This window comes from Sinocyclocheilus rhinocerous, unplaced genomic scaffold (assembly GCF_001515625.1).
Source record: "Sinocyclocheilus rhinocerous isolate Xijiao unplaced genomic scaffold, SAMN03320098_v1.1 scaffold851, whole genome shotgun sequence".
NCBI lineage: Eukaryota > Metazoa > Chordata > Actinopteri > Cypriniformes > Cyprinidae > Sinocyclocheilus > Sinocyclocheilus rhinocerous.
The window spans coordinates 348,174-363,625 of NW_015624573.1; the positions used below are offsets into that span (position 1 = coordinate 348,174).

At 36.0% G+C, this 15,452-nt stretch overlaps 1 protein-coding gene across 2 annotated transcripts in view; it reads left to right on the forward strand.

Annotated features, from left to right (window-relative positions):
* The first annotated feature begins 74 nt into the window (after positions 1-74).
* The window catches only part of slc8a1b (solute carrier family 8 member 1b), a 105,247-nt gene continuing 89,869 nt past the window's right edge, over positions 75-15,452 (forward strand). The window contains exon 1 of one of the 2 annotated variants that reach the window (XM_016558026.1): positions 75-130. The gene's annotated coding sequence lies outside the window, so the exon portion shown is untranslated. The remainder of the gene's footprint in view (positions 131-15,452) is intronic. The other variant, XM_016558033.1, reaches the window with a different exon arrangement.

The window sequence follows — 15,452 nt, forward strand, 5'->3', positions numbered from 1 at the left end:
ACTCCATTCGTGAAATATTACCTAAGCAGGTGATTCAGTATTTTCCAGTGACTAACCGGTACTCATATCTTACCAGGCATTTTCCAGTGCTGTGAGAAGGGAACCTGCAGAGCTGTCCTGAACATGGCAGGTGAGACTCATTTCACACACGTTTTACACTCCGACTGTGTCATTTTCCATCAATACAGCAATATTTGCGCTTTGAGTGACGTTTTGTGTCTGTATTCGCAAGTCCAGTCAGCTGCCTCCAGTCAGGCTGTTTCAAGGCCTGAAGAGAACATTATTGTTCGCCATATTGGACAGCGTGAAGTTCATTCTCATTTTGCGTCACTGTTCCTGGAAAAAAAGAAAAGCACCATATTGCTGCAGGAATCTTTTTTCATGTCTTCTTCTGGGTTCATTAAAATGAGCTCGGCTTTGTGTCTCACTGCAGCAGCTGAGCGCTGACTGTGTAACTTCTGTTTTCTGCTTCTTTGTAATGTCCTTCTCCTTGGCCGCTTTCTCAGTCGGAGAAAAATCAAAGATAAAGATGAACTCCAAATCTGTGGACTTGACTGCATATTAGACAGTGGTATGAAGTGTTTAAATATGCATATGTGCGTGTTTCTACTTTTTTGGTCATTCTGAAAGTGCCACATAAAGCTGACTCATGCACTATATTCTGAAGTCATACAATAACTTTGTGAAGAGAACAGGCTGAAATGTTTCATTATTTAGTAAAATTCTTGTCATAAATCGAGCTTGACATCCGTGTTCACCATTCACTTTCATTGTATAGAAAAAGAGCTTGGGAATTCATCATTTTTCTTTTGGTGTTCCACTGAAGAAAGTAAGTCATACAGAATTCAAAAGACACAACGATGAGTTAATGATAACACTGTGAGCTCCATTTGACACACAGCCACTTCCTGTCATGAATATCAATGTGCATATATGAGCGGCGTATGTTGTTTTTACATTTTTGTGACTGCAGAACGAATATGAGAGTGTGTAGTAACTAGAAAGGAACGCAATACACTTGACTCATTTTAATGAATGTCTTTCACTAAAATCTTTCCATTAACTAAATCAGCATAACCTCTCAGTCATGTCTGTTTTGGGCCCTGAAACAACAGCACCGCCCCTGGAAATAACCTAGCAGGTTCTCTGGTGTCCCAATATTAATGTGAATTACTTTGGTTTCTGTGCAACCAAGTGTTACATAAAGCCTCTTTTATTCAACTCCAACGTGGAGCAATATTTTGTATTCCTCATTTTCTCTTTTGAACTGTAAAACACACTTCCTCCTCATGCCCAGCCCCATATTGTCACAGTAAGCTAATTTCAACATTTGCTGTAATTCTTGCTCTAGCTTCTTTACTGAAGCTGAAAGCAGTCAAGAGAGGACACGATTAGCACTTTAAAGTGGAGGGAAGCCCTGTGTGGATAAATTAAAGCAGTGCTGCCTGAGATGAGAATACAGACACTTTCAGTAAGTCAAGAAACAGCCTCATTCACATCAACTCTGCTAAACAGCTTAGTGGGTTTTGTAAGACCAAACATTCCAGTGAGACGTTGACAAAAGCTTGATGTTGTACAGTTGCTTGCCAAAAGCAGAAAAGTTCAAAATTAGAGATGTTGGTTCCATATCAGTTATTGGCCAATATTAGAGATTTATCCTTTGTTGATATTGGATATTTAATTGCACATGCTCGTTTTCACTATTTTTACATTTAGATTAGCTTTCACCTGATGATCCCTTGGATTTAATCTTAAAAACACTAATAAATCAATAACGCTTCTAAACATAATCTTTAGCAAATTGTATTTTTATTTTATTATTTAATTTTATTGTTTTGACAAAATAATATAGAATTATAATATCTGCCATTTATTAGTAATTGAGCATAGCATGAAAATAATTATCTGTTAATCTATATCAACCAGAATTGTAATATCGATACATCCCTGCTGAGTACATTATATTTAAAAAAAATCCTGTAGTTTTTACAGGAAAACACTGGCAGATGTGGTTTTATTTTGTAAAATACAGTAAAAATGTAAATAATTACAGAACAACCTGTAAATATTATAGTTTAAAACTGTAATTCATAATTGCTGTCTCAACAATTCAAATGTATTTTACGAGGTGGCTAATTCATACGAATTCATACAGCCACACTGCATTTTTGTATAATTTCTGTGAGGGGTAAGTTTAGGGGCGGGGTTAGGGTTGGTCCTTCGTACGAATTCTTACGAATTTGCCACCTTGTAAAATACGTATGTACAAATTTTCACAAATCGTACGAATTCGTACAAGTGAGATCTTACAAATTCATATGAATTAGCCACTTAGTAAAATATGTAAGAATTGCCATGAGATCAGGTTGTTTAAACTGGTAAATCCTGCAGCCCTTTTCTGCTGAATTATTAAGGCCACAGTGCTAATATTTTTTTTTGTACCTTTAACATATATTAAAAACCACCACAATAACTGGTGGTGAATATTTAACAGTATTTTACTGTGTTTAACAGTTTTACAGTTAAAATTACAATAATTTTTTACAGTATATTGATGGAATGTTGAACAATTTTGTGAAACCGTCTTCATGAAGAGTGCCATTTTCCAGGCTTTTGAGCAGATGTCTTTTGCCCCATCTCCTGATGAGAAAGGTGTTGTTTTGATGCTCGGTTGCTCTGTTGTGTGGTCCGGTCAGCATGGTGCTGTTTCTTCTGAAATCACAGCTGCAGGCACAAGCTGTGACCCCCTCACTCTCAATCACAGGGAGGCAAAATGTCCATGAGGAAACTTTGATATGTTAGCCCTTCAAAAGACAGATAATGTCAACAAAGAAAGAGATACTTGCTGAAAAAATGGCATTGTGTAACGGTAACTGTAGTTTCTGTTTTTCTCGCAAGATCCTAACTAGGCAAAAGGTAACTGAAAAGGTTCCCTTTTTCTAGGGAAAAGGTTAGCTGTTAGCTGTTCACTGGTTTGAGAATTGATTGGCATGAACTGTGACAGTGCAGAGCTGGCGATGAGCTGTGATCATTGTTATTTCTGCTTCCTTAACTTCTCATTCTGCATATTTTCCAGCTGAGAGTGTGCGTGTGTATGCATGAGAATATGTGCCTGTGTGATTTGTAATATCAGAAGAGCTGCTAGGCTAATTTTCCATTCCTTTGATCTGATTGGAAGCCACTAAAAACTGTTGAGGACCATCTGGAAAGTACCTGTATTTGTGAGAGAATAACAAGAGCTTAAATGTCCATGTGGCGTGCTTTGAACATCAGTTTCTCTACACACACATTTTTTGAGATTTTTGAGTGTTTTTTAATTCATTGCTGAATTCTTAAGTTGAGGGATGCTGCTGATCAAGACTAGGAAGTGAAGGGGTTGTTTTGGAGAGCACAGTAGTGGCATTCCTTGTGGGCTTGAACCAGCAACCTTTCAAAAAACAGCATACATTCTAGTTCTGAGTTTGGAGTGTAGTTCTACAGAGATAATGTTGGGGTTAGTGCTGGGATAGGCTTCTGGTGATGTGTGAACAGTGGTGGTGTTTCTTGAGTAGTTTTAAGAGTGGTTTTGGTTTAGTCTGGTAATAAGTGTGTGACTTATTCAAAACCTTTCAGGGGTTAATTAAATTGCAATTGTTAATTGTAATTTTCTAGGTGCAGTAAAGTGCCACTAGTGCAGTTACTGTAGCTAACGTCAACTCACTGACACATTTTAAATTCTAGCCCATGGGAGCTGTCAAATTCAGTGAAATTTACACAGACAAAAATGACTATTGTAGATTGTCTACAGTGTAACAATGTATGAAGCACAGGTCACACAAAGTAATTTTCAACCCAATCAGTTTTCTGTTGGTCAACATGGCAAATCTACATGACCAACTTAAACCCATTGTGAAATCTGGGTGTGTGAAGTCCTGTTGAAATGATTGGATTTTGAACATTCAAAGAAAAACATCTTTGTCATGTTGGTTTTACTATTTTGCAAGTCTGAGCCTGAGTAAAATAATTTCCCTTTTTTATTAACAAAGCCTTACAAGATAACAAAATGTAAAATAAAAAAGAATGGCAGATATTTAGGCCAAAGTGGGTGAAGATAAAAAAATCTTTGTCATTATTTTAGCTTTGTTATAAAAAAAATAAGAACAAAGATACACATTACAAATACACATAATATAAAACAAACAGTGCTTTATTTTTCAGGTACAGTAGGTATATTTAGCAGCTGCATTCAAGAAATTGAATAAACAAATATAAAAATAAAACACTATATACACTTCACTGTATAAATTATACAATGATTCTTACTAAAGCAACTGTATTAAAGCTCTTCAGTCAAGAGCAGTGAGTGATTTTACTTTGTGTTTTGTTGTTTTATTAAAATTAAAGAGATAGTTTAATGTACTCTCAAGTTGTTTTGAAAGAGTTTCTTCTGTTGAACATAAGTTATTTTGAAGAATGTGGGTAACCAAACAGTTGCTAGTCCCTAGTTTTCCTACTATCAAAGTCCCTGCGGGGACCAGCAACTGTTTGGTTACCCACATTCTTCAAAGTATCTTCTTTTGTTTTCAGCACAAGAAATAAATTAATACAGGTTTGGGACAACATGAGGGTGAGTAAATAATGGCAGAATTTTCATTTTTGAGTGAATTATCCCTTTAATGACAAGCGGCAGCATGTTCAGCACCATTAGTCTGCTGTCACTTTAAGACCTGCACGCATCTAATATACAGGCACATCCGTTTTTCTCTCAACTGTTTACTTTAACTTTATACATAAGCAACTGTTTATATGTGTTTTTAACAGTATTAGCACAATCAGACATGAATTATGACTTAGTCCAGTAATCAGGCGCTGTTTGACAGGCTTCTTAGTCTGAACACGCTTCAGATGTACGCGCAGATGTTTAACCGGCAAGGCTTTAAAGCACATGCAAATAATGTAGCCTACTTTTGTGATTCCGAAGTGCAGTTTCCTGTTAGTGTAACTCGACCGCTTAGTTACTATTTGATGTGATCTGTCGCGTTGTACTGAATATTGAGACGAAGGTGCCAGAATTGCAACTGATAGAATGTGCGCTGCAGATATTTCTTCAGAAGCAGATTGTGGAGACATTTTAATCATCCACAATCAAAAATCGTGATATCGCACACCCCTAGAACAACAGTAAATGTAACAGTACCTTAAAGGGGCTTTTTTATATGTATTGGTGATGTGTAGTGCAAAAATCCTTTTCTAAATGAGTATTTTTGTTTAATTTTCAAAAATATCCAGTAAAAACATGAATTTACTTGAGAAGCAACAATGCTTAAACCTTAAGAGTTGTTTTCATAGACTGTATCTTGAATATTAGTGTTTTTAAGTATAAACAAGCACTGTCAAAAGGCCTAATTAAAGTCAAAGAAGATAATTTTTAGATATTGATACAAATGCACAGGGTTTGAGCAGCCTACTGTTGCTATAGTATCTCCTCAGATGAACACTTTAGAGGGTTTACCCAAATGTTATTTGAAAACACTGTTAAAACACGTACTTGTATGCAAAACGAATATGACAAGACCCCCAAATTTTGAGGGGATTTAAGACTTAATTACACTCTAAAAAATGCTGGGTTGTTTCAACCCAACTTTGGGTCAAATATGGACTAACCCAACCGTTGGGTTAAATTTTTACATGAAATTTTTAACCCAAAAGTTGGGTGAGTCCATATTTTGACCCATAGTTGGGTTGAAACAACCTAGCATTTTTTAGAGTGTAGGGGGGTCAGACCCCAACATAATTCACATCTTGTTGGGGAAAATGTTAGAATAGTATTAGAACTATGCTTTTTTTTTCTCTCAAACACAACATACAAAAGCCTCTTGCACCTGTAGAATCTAAGATTTTACAATAAGAGTTTATTTGATTGACAGGTAAAGAGAGTCTACCCATGCTTATGCTCATAATCGCTATGCTAATGACAGGGTGTTATTCACAAGGAGGTGAAAGCGTAGGCTAGAGTCTCTCTGAAAGAGGCCGACACAGGTTAAGAACAAAAACTTGATGCCATTATAACACTCCTGTTAACAGTTCTATTCAATGTGTGTCTGCCTTCATTTGTATAACCACAGAATGTAGACAGTATGTTAAATCACAGTCTTTGATTTCTGTTGAATATCAGCATTAGGCCCTCAGTATGTGTCCAGTCAATTAGAGGTTACCTGACTGAACCATGCTGGACTAAGCTTTACTTTAGATCATTGTACGTTACAGAAAATCGCAAAATAGTCTGTTCTCCATATCTTGACGAATGACCCGTGAACTCTACTCACTCTTCATATGATGAGTGATCAAACACAGGCAAATGTTTCCAAGAAATGTGCTGGATTTCTGGTGAGCGCTGCACGTCGTTCAAACGACTTCCCGTGTCATGCTAAACGAGAGGGTTTCTGATAATTATGGTAATTACCTTTTAAGTAGCCGAGCCCGAGACCATTAAACGTTCCTACATAAATATGAAACGGCAGTGCAACGTGTGCTGCGGAGCTGACAGCTCCTGTGGTCCTGCATGCCCACTCAAACCTTTCTGCTCAACAACCCCCTGCCCTTTATTCACACATACACATGCAGACAGTTGCACAGAAATCCGTCCCTTCGTCCCATCTTTTTCTCTCCTCTATTCATCTCTGGTCCCTTCTGCACATGACAGACCGCAGCTGGCTTTGAGTTCTGTCCCCATTATTCCGTCTTTTCTTTCTTTTTGTTTCGCATGCACATGCTGGCACACACACAGCAATTATCAAAGGCAATGAGACTTTTAGGTTGATGGATTGTCTATTATAAAGTTGCTGGAATTGAAAGACCTGAGTATGGGAGTATTTGCATGAGTGTATATGGGTTTCATCTTTCTGTTTCATCTTTATGGTCGTTGCTGGGGAATGTTAATGGAGTTGTAAACAAATTATTTATTTTTCCATTTAATCCTGTCAATAGCAAAGCAAATCACATCAGAAATCCTGGGGGATTTACTTTGATCTCATTCATGTATTAAATGAAAATGTGAACACAATACAATTAAAAAAAAATATATATATATATATATATATATATATATATACACTGTGTGTATATATATATCTTATGTTTGTTATTTTTAATAGGATTCGGTATTGTTACTTTTGCATTATCTGAGGCATTATATGAGGCTCTCACTACTCTACTAGTCTTTCATTCTTGCATTATGATTTGCAAGTAGATGTTTTTTTTTTCTTAAATGTGGTATTTCATAAGTCCCGATGATCTAATTTTTGAGTTGATTGAGCTTTACGATTCAGCTTTTGATTACTTAAAGGAATTGTTCTGTTTTGTTAATTATTGAACATTTTGATAATATAATATAATATAATATAATATACACTCTTAAAAATAAAGGTGCTTAAAAGGTTCTTCGCAGCGATGCCATAGAAGAACCATTTTTGGTTCCACAAAGAACCATTCAGTCAAAGGCTCTTTAAAGAACCATCTCTTTCTTACCTTTTTATAATCTGAATAACCTTCTTTCGCCACAAAGAACTTTTTGTGAAACAGAAAGGTTCTTCAGATGTTAAAGGTTCTTTAACGAACCATTTAGACAAAAAGGTTCTTCTATGGCATCGTGAAGCACCTTTATTTTTAAGAGTGTAATATAATATTGAAAGAAATGTGATGGGAGTAAGATAAACTGCCACTTACGCTAACATTATGCTCAACCAAGGCTACATTTAACTAAAAATACAGTAAAAATAGTAATACTGTAAAAAATCATTACAACTAAAACATCTGTTTTCTATTTTATTTAAAAAAAAAATTTAATATAATTTATTCCTGAATTTTCAGTAGTCATTACTCCAGTCTTCAGTGTCACATGATCCATCAGAAATCATTCCAATATGCTGATTTTGTGCTTAAGTAACATTTCTTATTATTATCTATGTTGAAAATACTTAACACTGCTGCATAATCTTTTTGTGGGAATCTTGATCCATTTTTTTCAGGATTCTTTGATGAATCGAAAGTTCAAAAGAACAACATTTACTTTTATACCATGACTGACAGGTCTAGATGAAAAGGCTTCAACTGATTTTTATATAAAACTCTATTTTATTCTTTGAACAAGTGTTGGTCCCACCAACATGGTTTGTATGGTCCTCGCAATTTAGACATGCTTTGTTGATTACAGTGAAATTTATATAGGCCTAGTTTTGTTGAGTCATATGGACTGTGTAGGTGTATGTGAATACATTATGGAGAAGAGAAAAGTGTATAGTTCTATCAGTAAATAAATTAAATATAAGTTAGGTGCATTTACTTATTAGAAAATATTTGCAAAATGTGATCTGATTATGTTTAATGCTCTACCATCAACATGGCTGATGGCTAAGGTCAAAAAAGCAAAGGCATGAAATGCACGGACACACTATTTTTCTCCCACATTCATTGAGTCTGTTTCCTGAGCAGGTTCTTAGTATTTCTGTCACACAGAGAGGACAGGGAGGTCATCAGTGGTGGCAGGAGGTCATGCTGACTCACTCCTGAGGGTCAGTGTTTGGCTGGTTAGCATGGCCCAATTAGCCAGAACTATACCATCCAAACCTATCCCTACCCCCCCCTCCCTTAATTTTTGCTGCCTTTTACCACAAAATTTAAGATAGTTGCGAGTGATGAGTTTGGTTATGTGTGTATTCTTGTGGTGCCATCAGCTAATCAACAGTCATTTCCTCACTTTGGTTGAACCACTTTAGACATCTGTTTTCGGTCACATTTGCATCGGTTAAAAGGTTGAGGGTACATGAAAAGAGCAAATAATCATATGCAAGATCTTAAGTAAAAATAAATAAGTCTGTCCATACACATGTTGCATGTCTTGCAAAGTGGAGAAAGTTGACTCACATCCAGAAGTTTTCTTGTGTTTAATAAGACATCTCACTGACTCTCAATGTGAGAGATACTGTGAGGTTAGCTTCTGTATGAGCTTAGCATCTATCTGTTAGTCTGTATGATTGTGTTTTTAAACAATATGTTTGCAGAAGGCTGATTATTATCTACAATTGAATTAAGCAATACACATGGAGACGTAAATCAAGCATTATGGTGACTGTTTGCAACTACACTCTTGAAAATAAAGGTGCTTCACGATGCTACAGAAGAACCTTTTTGTCTAAATGGTTCCATAAGAACCTTTAACATCTGAAGAACCTTTCTGTTCACAAAAGGTTCTTTGTGGCGAAAGAAGGTTCTTCAAATTATGAAAAGGTAAGAAAGAGATGATTCTTTAAAGAACCTTTGACTGAATTGTTCTTTGTGGAACCAAAAATGGTGGTTCTATAGCATCGCTGTGAAGAACCTTTTAAGCACCTTTATTTTTAAGAGTGTAGTAGATATCAATGTGTAAAGATATCTGAGATTTGGTCTGCAAATTGCATATTTATCACATATAAACTTCAACTGTAATGACCAAGCACATACTTTTGAGTAGGTAAAAAGTATGCCAGCACTGGGACATACTAAGTCATAAAAATTCATCCTTTCATCCACATACATCTTTATCATAGACCATTTAACTCGAATTTACAGGTTGCTTCCATTTTTTGTTCAATGATTTTTGGACACACTAATTGTTATCTCACAAACTATTTGGAATGGATTGTGCATAGTAAATGTACTTTTCTTTGTCATTTTCAAGTACAAAATAGCATCTTGAAAAACAAAATACATTTACTTGAGGAGCAAAACTGTATTAGATTTGTTTTTGGAGAATATATCTTGAATTATCTGTATTTTTCCCAACACATTGTTTCAAACAAGAAAAAACGAATTGTCATTGGGGTAAGAAAAAGAAACTTATTTGAAAACAAGTCTTGATATCTTAAGAATGTTTATCTATTTTTACTGGAAAACAAGCTAAAAATAAAATGAATAATAATTTTTGCGGTGTTGGGTTTAGTGCAGGGTTATTAATAGCTGTATGTCATATTTGTAGCTGCAAGTGTTTTTACAGATTTGGCCACAGTAATGGTCAAATTTCCAGTGATAGGAGCAGGCCCTTTGGGAACAGATGCGGGTGTGTACTGGGAAATACTATGCTGTAAACACACATGCAAATATGTACAATGTGTGCCTGTAGATTCTGTTGGACCTGTACTGGATTTGAAATATGATGTTTTCAGTTTAATATTTTAGCCTGTATCCTTTTTTGCAGGTTATTTGATGGTAGTAGTGACTCAGTATGTGATAAAAGACATCAGCAATGATTAATCACTACTGTTAGACTTAATGGAACATATTGGCAGAAAGCCTCAAAGTCACGGCAGGGGTTCAAGTACAGATGTTAGGCACACACACACACAGACACAATGACCCTGTAATTGGAATAATACTAAATCCCATGACTCCACAGCTGATCTGAGCTCAAATTGCTTGCAGCTGAGTACACTCCTGCTGGATCGTTTTGGTTTATGTTACTGGCTTGTCTTTGGGTGTGCTTGAACAAACTCAATTCCTACTCAAATACTGGCAAGTCACATTTTAATGGGATGGCAGTAATGAAAATTGTATGAACCGTTTGGATGCAAACTGCATGGCATATAATCAAGTTGTTTCTGGGACGTGGCCATAGATGTTTGTTTCCATTATCTAACTGGCCAGTGTTCGAACTATACCGTGGACTTTGGGGGAGCCCACTTGTTTTTTTGTTTTTTTAAGGGGGGGGGTTCGTGCGCTTGCGCGTGAATGAAGGCTTACAATGACTTACAAAGATACATAACAGCTACAAGTGTATGCACTACTAACTGGCTCTTAAACATATAAACAGTCATACATATGTATGACAACAGACATAGTTTGTGCACACCAATATACAAAACCAATGTCTGGAAAAATTAGCAGAAATTGTACATTTAGGCTTCTTTTTTTTTTTTTTAAGAAATTAATATTTTTATTCAGCAAGAATGTATTTAATTGATCAAAAGTGAGTTTAAAGATTTTTCAATGGCAACAGAAAATACATATTTTAAAATAAATGTGGTTCTTTAAAACTTTTTTATTCATCAAAAAATCCTGAAAAAGTACCATGGTTTCCACAGAAATATTAAGCAGCTCAACTATTTTTTTTTTTACATTGATAATAATTAGAATTTTTTGTTTGTTGAGTACCAAATCAGCATATAAGAATTATTTCTGAGGGATATTGTGATGCTGAAGATGATTTTAAATTATAATAATATTCCACTAATATTTACTTTAATAACTTTTTTTGATCAAATAAATGTAGATTTGGTAGTCATAAGTGACTTCTTTAAAAAAAAAAATAATAATAATAATAAAAAAAAATTAATGAAATATCTGACCCCAAACATTTGAACAGCTGTGTACACGTTGCCACTGGGGCAGTTCCCACAAAGATACCTCCACTGTACCCCTAAACATTAGTCGTAAAAGTATTTGTGCCATATCTACCCCTGAAGAATATAGCCTAGTATTAGTGCACCTTAATGTACAAAAGGTTACAGCAGGTGATCCTATGAGGGTCAAAGTCAAGTGACAAGCTCTTATAAATATACCAGTTAATTATACCAGTAAATACCAGTATATAATTTGTGATGTTTCAAAGCAATATAATTCATTTCCTGATTATTTACACATATCTACTGATACACACACACAGGCGTGTCCAGAATGAGCAGAATGACTCCAGTGTGGTGACTGCTGTCATGACCTGTGGCGCTCTGTGCTGCCGACACGGTTTGGTCTCAAAAAGAGCAGCACACAACGCCCCTGAAGGCAAAGTCAGACCCACTGAACCTCAAACATGCACACTAACGGCTACACTTGTGATTGTAGCAATAGTTGACCCAAAAATTAACATTCTGGCATCATTTACTCACCCTCAAGTTTTTCAAAACCCGTATGATTGTTATTTTACTTCAGAACACAGGAGGAGTTATTTAGCTCAATGTCTAGGCTGTTCTTTTTCACACTGAAATTTTATGTGCATGTTTATGTTTTTATCAAAGTTTTAAGGCCTGTTCACACAAATACAAATATTTGGTGCATAAATCTGGAGCAATAACAGACACATTTTTTTAATTGCACCATAAAGAAATCAGGCCAATTATTGGGAACTGCATTTTTGGTCACATGCCCTGAACTGCTGCTACAGAAAAACTACGACTTGGTGGTGCTCACAAACTGAATACATTGAAACAATGAATAGCAAAGAAAGAATCCAAAATTCTTATCAAGCGGGTGGAAAGTTGAGCAGCACTTTGTTTACCAGGGTAAACAGGGTATTTCTGATTTTCTGTCAGCGCCACCTACTGTTTGAGAGTGAATTTGCATTTTCATTCAGTCCCTTTATATGCATTGGTCTGATGAGACAAATCACGGAACAGATTTTCGCAGATATTTGTGTTGGTGAGAACAGGCCTTTATTCTGCCGTTGTGGCCAGGTCTGGTAAGAGATTACCTGTTAAATTAAAACATTTCCAATGCTTATTTTTTATCGTTTTGGTGAAAGAGAAACCTCAACATTTTGTCACAAATTCAAGTCAATGATTACAATTTTCATTTAAAGTTTTTAACAATCCTGTTTAAACCATAACTTGAGGTTTTACTTATTTCACTGACACAAATACAATGTAATATAATGTGTAGTATAATATATGTTCTTGGTTTGGTAATGCTTCAGTGTGTCAGTAGCATATTTACATAAGTGTAAATATCAAACACTGCTCAGACATAGAGATGTATATAGGTTTTTTTCATCCATAAAGAAGAGAAAACGCACATGTACACACACACAGAACATATTCACTGTCAGCATGTCACCAACAGCGCAGAAGACAAACAGGTTTTGTCACATTAGGTCTGAGTGAGATGAAACTGCTGAGTGGAAAAGGTGGGAGAGTGAAGAGGACAGCTGAGAGTTATGAGACTTGGCTGACAGGAAGAGCCTGGTTAAGTTATCAAATGTTATCAGAGAGACAGGAAATATTTCTGTCATGTTAAGAGATGAGAACACCCCCTCCCTGTTTAATTGCAGTCTATTGCAGATTAGGGTACTGCTATCAAAGAATATGGGCCTCATCATATGACTAATAGTGTATGAAAGAGAGAAATAGCTCTGCATTCTGACAGAATTTTTGCATTTTTCAGTTTGTCTACAAAATGTTACTCAGTAACTGTAATTATATTCAGCGGTTGGCCTTTTCACCCTTTGTTCAGTATGGGTAAGCTTTCATTTTTGCAAAGTTCCCTGTGGGCCTAAAACAGAATTATACAATTACAGAATTAGCAGATTATATAATGTTATATTCTTATGTAGTTTATAATATGACAAAACAAATTGAATTTGTTTTGTGCAAATTTTAATTATTGACAAGTGTCATTTAACAAAACTGAATATTATGTGGCATTTAACAGTTCAGAATTAGAATTTTTTAACTTGAATATTAAACATTTGAAATTTAAAGGGGTCATATGATGCGATTTCAATTTTTCCTTTCTCTTTGGAGTGTTACAAGACTGAATATTTTTATGGCAGAGTTTTATAGACATGCATTTTCAAACATCGAATTTTTTTTCTGAAATCTTAGACTTCAAATATCCAGTTTTTAAAAATACAGCTTCAAGTTTTCAAGATGAAGAGGAAATTCGGAACATCAAATTCAATATTCTAAAATTCAGATCGTACAGAAAGTAGGTCAGAGGTAATCCACAGGGAAGAGTAGATGATCTCTGAAATGTCAAACGAAGCATTTTGGCCAATTAGTAGTTTTCTGGTGCGAGCGTGCGGTTCAAGATCTAACTGATCATGAATCGCCCAGAGGTAGCCTAAGTGATTTTTAAACATTTATGGTTTATATACTTATATGTTAGGTTAGCATTCTCAGCATGTGAAACATTTGTCTAAGCAGTCTCTGGTGTTTGTTTTAAAGCAGTGGTTCCCAAACCTGTCCTGGAGGACCCCCTGCCCTGCACATTTTTAAAGTATATTTGGTGTGAAAGTGATTAGTGTGCCACCGTGTCTACACAGGACGCGAGCAAAAGCAAAAAAGACAGTAGAGCCCGTTGATTATAATCAGTGATATTTCCTACACTGGATGCGGCGTGGCGCAACACCGTGTCTATATGGACGCGACTGCTTGAAGCGATAAAGCGCCGTTGTGCATATGAATGGAAACCAATGGAACAAAAAATAGTACTGCCCAAGTTTGTGAAAATGTCTTCAGAAATATAGTGACAAAAACATTTGAAGCGCTCTGTATTATTTGAATAGCTCATAAATCATGTTTGATCTAGTAATGTCAACAGGTTTGTGTGAAGGTTGGGTACTGCAAATATCATTGTCTTTGTATGAAAACTATTACGTCTATTTGTGTGTGTGAAAAAGATAATGGTAGTTTAAACTGGCATTTTTACACATCAGGTTTGCTTCAACTGTGGCAGTAAACTGCTGGATCAACACTGCTGGATCTCATTCATCCACGAATGAGAGAGACTGAGGGCGAATGAGGGACGAGTAGAGAAGCAGTGAGAGGGAAGGGGAGAAAGAGAGAGAGACATCTCCCTCTGGCCAAAATGAACAAGAACTAGGCCACGCTGTACCGCACCTGAGCAAAGCCAAAACAGCTGCTGCTTCTTTTTTAACTCACCTTTAGATTTATTGAGGGAAAAAAACAACTACTGTAACTTTATTTTTACATTAGTGGCAAAGCTCAGCGTCCTCTACTCTGACCACAGTGGTGTCTGAGGAGCTGCAAGAACGTAACTTTTTGTGTGTGTGGCAGTGTGTTCAGTAGTTTAGGTTGCATCACTGTGGCTGAGCTCTTCTGGGTGTCAGATGTGGCCTTATAAAGCACACGTCTGAGCCAAATGCAGATGAATGACACAAATTGTTTCAAACAAAAGAGCCCGAGCAAATATTTGCACAAGTCTGGCATTATTTGCCACACCTCTCTGATTCCACAGAGGAAAAATCAGTTGAGGTAAAATGCATGTTTTCACTCTGTTGGGTTTAACAATGTTTGTTTTGATAGGTTTAATTCCATGTATTCTTTTGTTTTATTTGACTCTGAACTGAAGGCTTGCTTATTCCTATATAATGATCTAACAGTTTGAGTGAGTGAGAAAAAGAGAGTAGCAATTCACTAAAGACCACCAAAGGTGAATACTCACCTGTGCTGTACTAATTCAGAGCTTCATGCCTCTATGGCGCCTCTGTTGACATAATGTGTTATTGCAGCCAAACCAAAAAAGTGGGTAGGCAGTAGGTAAGCAAGAGACAGATTACTGTAAAACACTCTCCTTTTTTTGATGATTAAAGTGTATGTGTGGGCCATGCATGTGAACTTCAGAATTTCACACTATTAGCTATTCATTTGTTCATGCGTGTATGTGTGTGTGTGTGTGTGTGTGTGTGTGTGTGTATGTATGTATGTATG